The 11,751-nt window shown below is 31.8% G+C and overlaps 1 long non-coding RNA gene across 1 annotated transcript; it reads left to right on the top strand.

The window, feature by feature from the left end:
* The first annotated feature begins 7,710 nt into the window (after positions 1–7,710).
* Positions 7,711–10,588, top strand: LOC110793231 (uncharacterized). Its single transcript, XR_008919852.1, has 3 exons — positions 7,711–7,892; positions 8,739–9,255; positions 9,605–10,588. It is a non-coding gene; the product is annotated as an uncharacterized lncRNA (long non-coding RNA).
* Positions 10,589–11,751: the final 1,163 nt, after the last annotated feature.

Here is an 11,751-nt window from a genome sequence, read left to right as displayed (position 1 = left end):
GATTATTTTAATTAAATCTAAACCGACCACTTAATTTTACCTTTTTACTGACCTGTTTTCCTACTGTAAAAAGAATTAACTAATTCATATTTAATATTAAGTGCCTTAAGTTTTATTATTTAATATCTAGTCCCTAAAAAACGTGTAACTATTATCACCGACCATTATCATAGATCAACATCATAATCATCATCGACCCTTATCATCAAACTTGTCTCATCACCATCCATCATCACCATCCATCATCACCATCATGCTCTTTAATTCATCATCATCTCTGACCTTCTTACAAAAACAAATGTCAATCAATTTCGATCATCTTCATCATTAAAAAAAAAAGTTCCATTGAAGCTCGTTTATATTTTATCTTTATTATTACTATTATTATTATTTTTTAAAAGAACCATAATTTTTTTTTTAAAAATAAATGCTGAAATTTAAATATTTAAGGAAGTAATTATAGGCTAACCGAAATAAGATATGTTCTTGTTTATTCAAGAAAAAGATAATTATGTTAAGATATTATTTTTGTAGCCCTTTCCAAAAGTTGCAAGTTTTGTATTTTTTAAATATAACAAAATTTAAAAACTTACAGAGTGTAGAAAATAGAAACAATCAACAAAATTTTATAATTAACCAAATTAGTGGATTCTTTTTAAAAAGAAAATATTTAATACCATAAAGTTTATCAAATTTTGTAAAAATATAAGAATTAATACTACGAATTAGCAAAAGTTTAATAAATATTTTCCAACAGAAGAAATTACGTTTAAATTTATTTGACGAAAAAATTATTATGCTACGATACTTCTTAATGATAGATAAGTATGTTAAAATTTGACTTTGGTTCCCTAATAATTATCTTCTACTGAGTAAATTTTCTAGATTCATGTTTTTAAAATATTAAAGAACTAAAAAATTCAGAAAAAAATTTAACCCAATTAAAAAGTATTAATGAAATTAAGTAGATAAAATTAGTTACGGGGTACTTTTTTAAAAATGCTGATGTTTACAAAATTACTGAAACTAATTTTAGGATTTGTGTTCATATTTATTTCAGGATAATATAATTACGTTTTTGAAGGGAGGGAATATAATTACGTTCAGATATCCGAAATATTAATTCTCAAAATTTGCAAGAGACTTTTTCTAAAAAAAATTCTGGAAATTAAAACCAAATGTTTGAAAAACAATCGCCGAAATTAGTTGAACTATTTAATAGCTGAAATTTAAAAATTACGGAAACTAGAATTACTAAATATATTAAATTACCAAAATTAATAAATATCTCTTAAAATATTTGACTGGTCATGCCTAATAAAAAAAAAGAGGTAATTATATTTAAATTTTTGGAAATAATAATTATTATAAGATGTTTTTGAGTAAAATATAATTATTTTAAGATTTGATTTTTGTGGCATAATTGTTATTTTCTAAAATATCCTAGATTCGAAGTATTTTTTAAAAAATTTAAACAAATTTAAAAATTAACAAATTAAATGAGTCGAAATTAAACATATTTGATCATCGTGCCAAAAAAATGAGGACATAATTAAAAATTTAATTAGGGAAAGATATTTTAGAGGAAAAGATAATATGTTAAGATTTAATTTTGTGGCTTCTATTTTCTAAAATTTTCATGATTCCTATTTTGTAAAATATAACGTTATTGAAAAATCAGCAATCAAAAACTTAGTAAAAGAAATAACTAATTGACAAATCAAACTAGCTAAATCTAATGCTAAAATTACGTTACATAAAACAATGAAGCTAACTAACTAAGGATTATTCTTGCGTGGACCTAGTCCACAATAATATTAGTGTGGAACCAAAATCAATAGTTTTCTGTAGCACTTTTTTACACTCATAGTGACCTTTATTGTTCATATAGTAACTATAATAAATTAAACACCAAAATTCTTAGACATAGTAGCCATTTTTTAAAGCATAGTAACCCTATGTTTTTAAAAGCTAATTGTGACTTAAAATCACATTATTCAAGCATAACATGTATCAACGACACTAATTTGATACTTTTTTTCCCATAATAATCTTAAAATGCGAAAATAAATTAGGAATAAGTTGTTGACTTTATTTTAAGGCATGGTCCACAATAAATTTAGTGTGGACCAAGTCCATTTAAGAACTAGTGACTAACTAATTATTGGATTCTTCTACTTGAGTATAATATGCTTATGGTTAATTAAATTATTTAAGATTTAATTATGTAACTCTGAAATTAGATACAAATTAGGTTAGGATTTACCTAATACTTTAGGACTTCTCGTTTCATCATTTGGAGTTACTAAATGAAAAACGTAAAATAACTTCTAGTTCTTAAGAAATGAGTAAAATAACTTCTAGCTCTTTAGATCTGATAGTTTTTTGTGGCTTTGTATATTTCTTCTATGCACTTTCAACTCTAGTGTTACCTAAAATTTGATATATAATATACATTTTGGGGCTTCCTGTTTATGTTTTTGGACTTACCAAATAATAATATCAAATTACTTGAACATAAGAGATAATAATATTTACAAACTTCACAAGGTGTATATATGTAATATGCGCATTCAAATAGTAAATTATGACTATATATGTGTAATATATTTATGGTTAATTAATTAAATGATTTAAGATTTAATTTTGGGACTCCCAAATTAGGTTAGGAGTTACCAAATACTTTGGGACTTCTCGTTTCTTAATTTGGAGTTACAAAATTATTTAAGTAAAATAACTTCTAGCTCTTAAAAAAAAAGTGTATTGTGCTTGAACTTAATCATTTCGACACATTATTGAGTTTTAAGGGTAGATTATTATTTGGGCTCATTCAAATTGTGTAATATTTAATTGGAACTTCAATTCAGAAATGTGTTTTAGTAGTTACAATTTTTTTACGTGAAGTACCTATTAGGCACTATCAATGTGTTTGTTTCCCCATCTTGTATAAGATTAATACTATGAGACTCCTCATCTATCTTATGCATCATTATTCACTGTATACACCGAAATAAGTGATATCAAGTTTGTAATAGATAATTTAAACTCGGTGTAACGTCGCATGACTCACATATGAGATATTTTTATGGCCTTGCATATTTCTTCTATGCACTTTCAACTCTAGAGTTACCTAAAATATTATAATTAATTTACATTTTAAGACTTCCTATTTATCATTCAGTAATTACCAAATAATTAAAAACATGAACTGACTTGAACATAAGAGAGAATAGTATTTACAAACATCACAAGGTGTATATACATAATACGGAGTATGCACATTCTCACAGTAAATATAATTATGACTATATATATATATATATATATATATATATATATATATATATATATATATATATATATATATATATATATATATATATATATATATATATATATATATATATTGTTGTGGGATATTTTACGGTGATGATGTGTCACGCGTTCCTCGGAGGTATCAAGTATGAGCTGGCACGAACTTTTGGCAACCTGCAAAACAAGAATATTCCCGTCGGAATATTCCATCCGATGCTTAAGTAAGTATAAGCTAGAGAGAGAAGTAATTTGTAGAGAGAAGGCAGAGCAAAAATAGTTTGAGGTTGGTGGGAATGAATTGATTGCCTCTTACCTTGGGATCTGAGCCTTTTATAGGGCTAGGGTTTCTCGGAAAGTGATCCCTCAACCCTATCTGTGGGATGCGTGCCCCCCTGGGGATTTGGGACACGTGTCCTTTGGCCGTCAATCATGGGCCTTTTATAAATTGGGCCATAGATCATGGGCTTTCCCAATTAGGGTCGTGCCTTTATGTTGTTTGAACACCAAGGTCCAAGCCTACTTCCTAGGCTTGAGCCATGGGTCAGTTAGGCTGGCTTGATTGGATATTATGACTTTTTTGGGCCTTGTGGTTCTATATATATAGAATCAGGATCTGGTGAGAACCACCTCTTAAAATGAGAATTGAGAACTAATCTCAGCCCTTGATCAATTCAATCCAACGGCCATTATCTCGCCCGAAAAAATCAAAAAATAAGGGTAGATTGGTAATTTTGGCGATTTGAATGACAACCCCTCTTTCTCGATTTTCACCTTTCTTTGTTTCTCTCTCTTCCTTTCGATTTTTCTCTCTTCCTGCAAATCCTCTCAACCGACTTCATCTTCTTCAATGTCTTCAATTTTCGCTGTTCCTGCAATTGCTTAACCTTCTTGCGATTTCATCTCTCTCAAGTCGCGCAGGTATTGAGTGAACTTCAGGTATTAATTTGTTCGATTTTTTGGATTTAAGTTCTGATTTGTATCGAAAATTTGTCAATTTTTTAGGGTATCAGTTTTTTTTTGGTTGAATTAATGTTTAATTGAACAAGTATTGGAATTAATTTATGCTATTAAATTTGCGAATTTGTACCATTGATTGCGATTATAATATCTAAATTTGGGGGTTTTCACATGTTGATTTTTTAGCATTCTAATTTTTAGGGTTTTAATCTGTTTTTTCTTTTTTACATATTTTTGTTTTTTATTACAGAAGATTGATGGTAAAAAATTTGAATGATAAAATAATATGTAGTTTTTGTTACTTCAGTTTTACAAGGTTGTGAGATGAGAAGAATGGAGTTTGGCTTGATATTTGTACATTCCCCTATTTTATGATTGTTTACTTTCATAGGTTGTATTGTTTACTTTTCTGAGATTTTTATCTACTTCTAAAATAAATGAACGACAAATTATGTACTGCTATATCTACATTTTCACCTTCCATGAGTAGCCCAAAATTTTTAATTCTTCCTCCTTTGTGTGTTTGTATTGGAATGATTGATTTGCTTTTACTTTGAGCCATGATTTTCCCCTGAAAATAGAGTTTTGGTTGCCTGTGGCACCTATGGAATAGGAGAAACATTTTGAGAATAGTCTCATTTTTCCTGCTCCGAAAATGAGAGCTTCACAGATTTTCTTGACCGGTGTTTTCTCAAGCTTATTATGGTTAACGCCAGGGAGAGTTTTGTTCTCCTTAGCTTGACGTTTTGCCTGCATTTGATCATAGTGCTACTCTTAAAACTAGTCATTGTTGCATCAAACGGTCGTAGCTCAAGTTGAGGCGAGGTAAATCAACACAACATCGACCTTGTTGCTTGTTTATTAGGTGTTCGTTAGGTGTTGGCTAGGAAAGCTAAAGATTGCAAGCAGGCGGGTCATGAGGATTGTAGTCGAGTGGCTGGCTGATTGTGTGCTAATAGGTGATTGTTTGCAGGGTGCTTTATAATTAATTAAAGTAGTAAATTAGTAGTCTCATTTTGTTTTGTTTTTTCGCTTGATTAGTGTTGTTCTATTTGTAGATTTTTAGCTGCGCTTCTTTGTTGATATAGTGTGAGTAAATTTTATGCTTCTTATTTATCACAAGTTATCTTTTCTACATTTAAATAACCAGAATCTGAACAGGGAAGAAATAGGAAGGGCAAGCAGAAAACCAAGGAGCCTGAAACTAAGGTTGATTGATCTTCATATGACAATAGATTCATAACGTAGGACTATGTCCTCACGTGCAAGGATCAGAGTTTAACGGAGGTATGTCCTTGTAATAAACGAGAACTGAACTGAGTACCAAGGTTTCCAGTCAAAATAAAAGGATGGAGAGAATTATCGTATAAAGGCTAATAGATATTCCGTACTCTCTATCCTTTCTTTCTATACGAAATTGTGGGAAAGAATGCAAAGTTGAGTATAAAATTGACTAAGAATTGCACACAACTAATACAAATACTGAGACTACTGACATCGATCCATTGAATTTCCGTCTCAAAATTCTTTGGAATCTCTTTCTATTGCTTTGGCCCTGTTCTGCTTCTACTTTTGCCTTTAGCTTTTCATTTTACAGATATCTTCAAACAGGAGCAAAGGCACGTATCTCATCCAGGGCTTAGTTAACTATAAAGCAAGAGTGGAAAGAAAACTTATGGTTGAATGTGATTAATACAATCTGCAACTAAAATCGGTAGATATTCTAGAAAGAACAGAATGGCACATCAAAATAAAAGTTGTACACAATATGTTGATACACACCAATACACCATCGAGCTAAAGTCAGTAAAGCAGCAAATTAAAGTGATCAAAGTATAGAAAACATAATTGATGCATCCATCCAATTAGCAACCATCTCTTGCAAGTCCAAGATATATCATTTAGAATATTTACTTTTAAATTTAATTAATCTACTTTTACTAATTGTTTATTTACTTTTGAGTCTTACTAATTTACTTTGCACGTTTTTTAGCTCCACCACCCAGGCTTAGAACATACGGTATAATCATCTGGTTGGGTGGAGAAGGGTGGAGAAGGGTGGGTGGGTGCAGTAGCAACCGATATAGGCACACCCATTTGATTTGTGACCATGTGGGTCTTTGTCAATGTGGGATGGGTTAATTAGTGAAAGTCAGCTGGTACTACATTCTCTCCTTTCCTGAGCTTGATGAGCTCCAACAGAAAATTGATTCACCCCAACTTCTAACTCGGTTTTGCAGATTTGCAGCAACTTCTTGTTGACGAAATCTGGTGCTTGTTCACACTTTTACAATCAAAGCCTTTACTTTTAAACTGCTTTGATTTACTTTTATTGGTATTTTCTTTACTTTCATTTATTTTATTTAAAAACATTAGCCTACTAGCTCAATGGGTAGAGCATTGTGCAAATGCGCAAAAATGTGGGTTCGAATCCCACGTAGGTTATATATGCAAGTGTTAGGATTTTTTTTTTACTTCCGAATTAAAAAAAAGGAAAATCATGTCGAACCTAGAAAAGAGATAAACATTCTTTGCCTTTGAATCAAATCGATGAGAACGAAAGTGGCAGGTAAGCAGTTTCAATTTACTTTTCGAACAATTCAATCTACTTTTGGAGCAATTCCATTTACTTATATACTATCATTTTCTTTACTTTTGTATTCCATGTTTTTCTTTTGAATAAATTTTGTAACTCTTTTTTTTAGTTTAATGTATACTAATTGTATATGTATTTTAATAATATTTTGATTTACTTTTTATTTATCATGAATTACTCTTTAAGTTATTTATATACTCCGTACTTTTTATTTAGTTTGATTTACTTTTTATTTATTTTGATTTACTTTTGAGTTGCTTTTATTTACTTAGAAGTATTTTTTTTGAGGTTTTTTTAATTCACTTTAGAAAACAACCTATGCAGGAATCGAACCTACATCCCATATGCATATGCATAGTGCTCTACCATTTGAGCTAATAGGTTTTCATATAACATTTAAGAGAAAATTATTATTGATGTTTCATTGTTATTTAATTTACTTTTAGAGAGATTTTGTTTACTATTGCAGATACTTAGTTTACTTTCGGAGTAACTGCTAGCCAAACCTGAAGATCAACTGCATAGACTACATTCCCAAAGGTAGGCCTTGCATTTGAGAAATGTAAACAGAGAATTTACATGTATGTCTTCAATGACAGTAAATACATGTTTATAAAGGATTCAGACTTGCCTGATAACCCAACTCCTGCAATCTTTTGACCATTTCTGAGAAAGAGATTAGCAGGGTAACTTCTGTCCGTGAGAACCACCCCTTAAGATGAGAACTGAGAACTAATCTCAGCCCTCGGATCGATTGAATCAACGGCCCTTATCTCGCCCGACCAACGCAAAATAATAAGGGTAAATTGGTAATTTTGCAGATTTGAATGACATCTCCTAAATTCCTGATTTTCAGTTTTTCGTTCTCTCTCTTCCTTTCTTTTTCTCTCTCCTCTTGCAAAACCTCTCGTTCGACCTCATTTCAATGTTTGATTTTCAGGACTTCGTGTTCTTCAATGTTCAAGTTTCGTTGTTCCTACAATTTTTTCTTCTTCTTGCGATTTTCTCTCTTTCAATTCGCCAGGTACGTATTCAATCTTTCAATTTTCTGTTAGTTTTCGCTATTTTGATTCCTAAACTTAGGGTTCGAAATTTGTTCAAGTACGATTTCAATATTTAAAGTTAGGGTTTCGAGAATTCTTTGTTCAGTATTTTCGCAAAATTTGAATCAAAACCCAAATTCATCTGCAAATTATTGAAATTCTTAGGGAATTAGCTGAACTAAATTATTGAAGCTAGGGTGTTGCCACTTTCATTGTTTACTTGGAAGAATGATGTGTTGTTATGCATATGTGGATATGCTTATGGTACTGAGTTTATAGGGCGTATTCAGCTCTGCTTTTAGCACTTGCAATATGGTTTAGTTGTGTTTCGGTCCTATTAATGATTTCTTTATCAGGTAATTAATGAAATTAAATTTGACTTGCTTTTAATGAATTTCGTTTCCTTGTTCTTATTAGTTTTTTTTTCAGTTTTCTTAGCTTGGTGATTTTTGTCAATATTAAGGTTTTATGTTGCTCTAACTATCTAAGCCTATGTCGCTGGGGAGGCGAGCTTTACCTTGGCTGTTGATAGGTTGCATTAGTTTGTGATGGTTAGCATACAAATCTTTGATGAATTTGTTATGTACATTGTCCTGGCTAGAGTGAGATGGAGAGATCTAATTGAGTGGCACTTATGAGAGTTCTCCAAAAATGATACACGATCAATGCCAAGATCACTAGCTGCTACTGGAAAAATCTTGTATTCCATCCAGTTTTCTTGTTTCACCTTCTCCCTGTTGGTTGTTGCCTTGTTCCTCAAGTTATTTTCATTCGCTTTGTTGTTGCTTTTTACATCTAAATCTGATGTAGTTGTTCACAACATCTAGGATTCTTGTCTAAAGAAGACGATAATCAGGGTAATCCAATGCGTAGACAAGGGAAACATGGCCAGAAGGAAAAAGATAAATATGTTAAGATTGTAAGTGTTGTTTTGTTTGTCTATGTTTTGATCCATTGACTTTGGTCTTGGTTTTTTGCTGCACTCGGGTATGGTGCAGTTTTATGGTTATTCTGCTGATGTTAGTCGTGAACTATAGGTTGCTGGTTCAGCTTCTTTTATGTAGTTTGTTTATGTTTTTCTTTAAAATGTGGATCAGTAAAATTCTACGATCATGATAACGATGCATAGATAGCACACCCCTTGGTAAATTCTAGTCAGTAGTTGCTTGACTTGGTTCAAGCTGATCTTGCAGTGCCAACTTCAGCTAGCACTCGATTTCTAATTGCAGTTGGTTTTATGAGCTGAAAAGTCAGGTTTGAGATGTTGTTTGCAGTTGGTACATTGGTTCAAGTTGTTGTCTATTTTGTTGAGCTTCTGTAGTTAGGTGTTGTGAGGAGTTTGTGGTTCTACAAGGGTGTTGTAGCTGTTTCTATTTTGGTTTCAGTAGGTTTTCAGTTGATGATGCTTCCCGGCTGCTTGTTTTTTTTTTGGTGTTGTGGTCTGCTAATATCTGCTTTCTGTTGGCTTGGATGTTCTGGTGCCTGCTTTTGGCGTGCAGTTCTGCTGTCATTGTTGAGTTGAGTTGAGTTGTGTTGCTGCTCTTGTTTTTTCGTGTGGTTCTGCTGTCATTGTTGAGTTGAGTTGTGAATGCTTTCTAATTCCCCCGAGTCTATCTTTAGATAATATCCTACTAGCTCAAGTGGAAGAGCATTTTGCAAAAGCGCAAAAGATGTGGGTTCGAATCCCACGTAGGTTAATCTTTACTCTTTGTATTGTTTGTTTATTTTTAGTTTGAAAACCTTTAATTTGGCTTCCATTACTCCAATACTCGGAGTTTCTATGTTGTACAGATACTTTTGAGTTTTTTTAATTTACTTTTGAGATTTTTTAATTTACGTTTGAGTTAATATTATTTACTTTTGATTTTTTATGTTCCTCTTAATCCTATAACAATTTAATTCTTAGACTTTGATTCAAGGCAGTCAGGCAAGTCTCCTGGATGACAAGTCCACAAATTTAAGTGCATAATTGCATGACATTTTTCTATACAGAGTTCCATTTAACTTGTGTCCTGCTATGTTCAGATAGTTAATCAAGGGCAGGGATAACAACGACATAGGAAACGACCACATAAATTTATTTGAAGAAATGTCCAGGTTTTTGAGCTGATAATATGACTCAATTTGAGCAGGAATACCAGATCTAAACTTATTATTTCTTAAGATGAGAGAAATCAGGTCCAAGCGAGTTACTCTCCAGGTTGAGCATTTCAAGGTTCTTCAGTCCCCTAAGATCAGGTACTTCTCCAGGAAACTCATTATTTGCAAGTGTCAGACTCTGAGACCACTCAATTTACCCAAACTCTTTGGTAACGACCCATCGAAAGAGTTGTTGATCAAACTCAGAGCATTCAGAGCAGGAAATGAACCCAGTATATCAGGGATTTCACCACTAAACTTGTTATCATCAAGTACAATACCTTGAAGGTTTGTCAGAGATGAAATTTCCCCAGGGATCTTTCCATATAAGAAGTTTGGTCTACTTTCTACATTTTAATTATTATGTATTGGCTAATTAGTTTTCTACTTTTATTATTTAGTTTTTGTATTGTTTTACTTACTTTTAATCCAAAAACCTTTACTTTGACCTCCGAGCATATACTTGTTTCTTATAATTTGGATCAGTTTGTAGATTGATGATGAAAGTTAATGACTTGGAGTTTCTTTGCTCGATCAATAGCAATTGCCGCATCTAACCATTTTGATTTACTTTTTAGTTAGTTTGATTTACTTTTTAGTTATTATGATTTACTTTTGAGGTATTTTGATTTAGTTTTTAGTTTCTTGTATTTACTTTTGAGTTAACCTGTGTAGGAATTGAACCTACATCCTCTATGCAACTGCATAGTGCTCTACCAGTTGAGCTAATAGGTTTTTACAAAACATTTCAAGTTGCATCGCATTTTCAAAAGTAGATAAATAACTAAGAAAAGTAAATGAAACTAATTTAAAAGTAAACCTCATAAACAACAGAATCTCAAGTTGCATCACATTTTCAAAAGTAAATAAATAACTCCGTAAAGTAAATGGAACTAATATAAAAGTCAATTAATTCATTGATGACATAAACTACAGGAAAGACAAGACTCTTGTGGGGAAATCCTAATATGTTTCGTAGATTGTTGTGAAGAAGGCAGAGGATGGAGAGATCGTTGTCTTTACTGTTGATAAGCACATCAGCAGTGGCATAATAGATCAGGAGAGTGATAACTTCTCAACAAGATCAACAAGTGGAAAGTTCCAACAGTTGGAACAACAACATAGCCATGACGAAGAGCTTACTGATGATCAAAAGGTTGTCAGGGTTAACTCGAAACAATAAGCTGAAAGTTCGGTCTCGGACTTCTAGCAGTCGGTCAGAGGTGAGTTCGAATAGCCAGAATGCACTATTGAGATGTTTGCATAGGATTACTGGCTTGCTCTTGTTGTGTAGGGAAGTCTGTGATACTGATCAAGAATTCACCTACGTTTGCATATACTAATGGAACCTTACAACGAAATTGAACTCATCAAATTTTCTAAAGATTTAGATTTACTTTTATAGAGGTGTAATTTACTTTTATAAATAGGTAGTTTACTTTTGACACCAAGAATCCAAACATCATACTTTTGGCCAGATTTTCTCTTCAATACTTAATAGTCTAATTGATTTACTGATTTAAAGTAATTCTCATAAACCAAAATCTCAAGTTGAATCACATTTCCAAAAGTAGATAAATACCTAAGAAAAGTAAATGAAGCTAATTTAAAAGTAAATCTCACAAACAAAATCTCAATGCCCTGAAATTCGAATCTCTGGCGACTAAGTTTAGGTATACCAACAAACTCGGAAGCAGATCT

Source organism: Spinacia oleracea, chromosome 1, assembly GCF_020520425.1.
Source record: "Spinacia oleracea cultivar Varoflay chromosome 1, BTI_SOV_V1, whole genome shotgun sequence".
In the NCBI taxonomy this organism is placed as follows: domain Eukaryota; kingdom Viridiplantae; phylum Streptophyta; class Magnoliopsida; order Caryophyllales; family Amaranthaceae; genus Spinacia; species Spinacia oleracea.
This window is presented reverse-complemented; position numbering and strand designations above follow the sequence as displayed.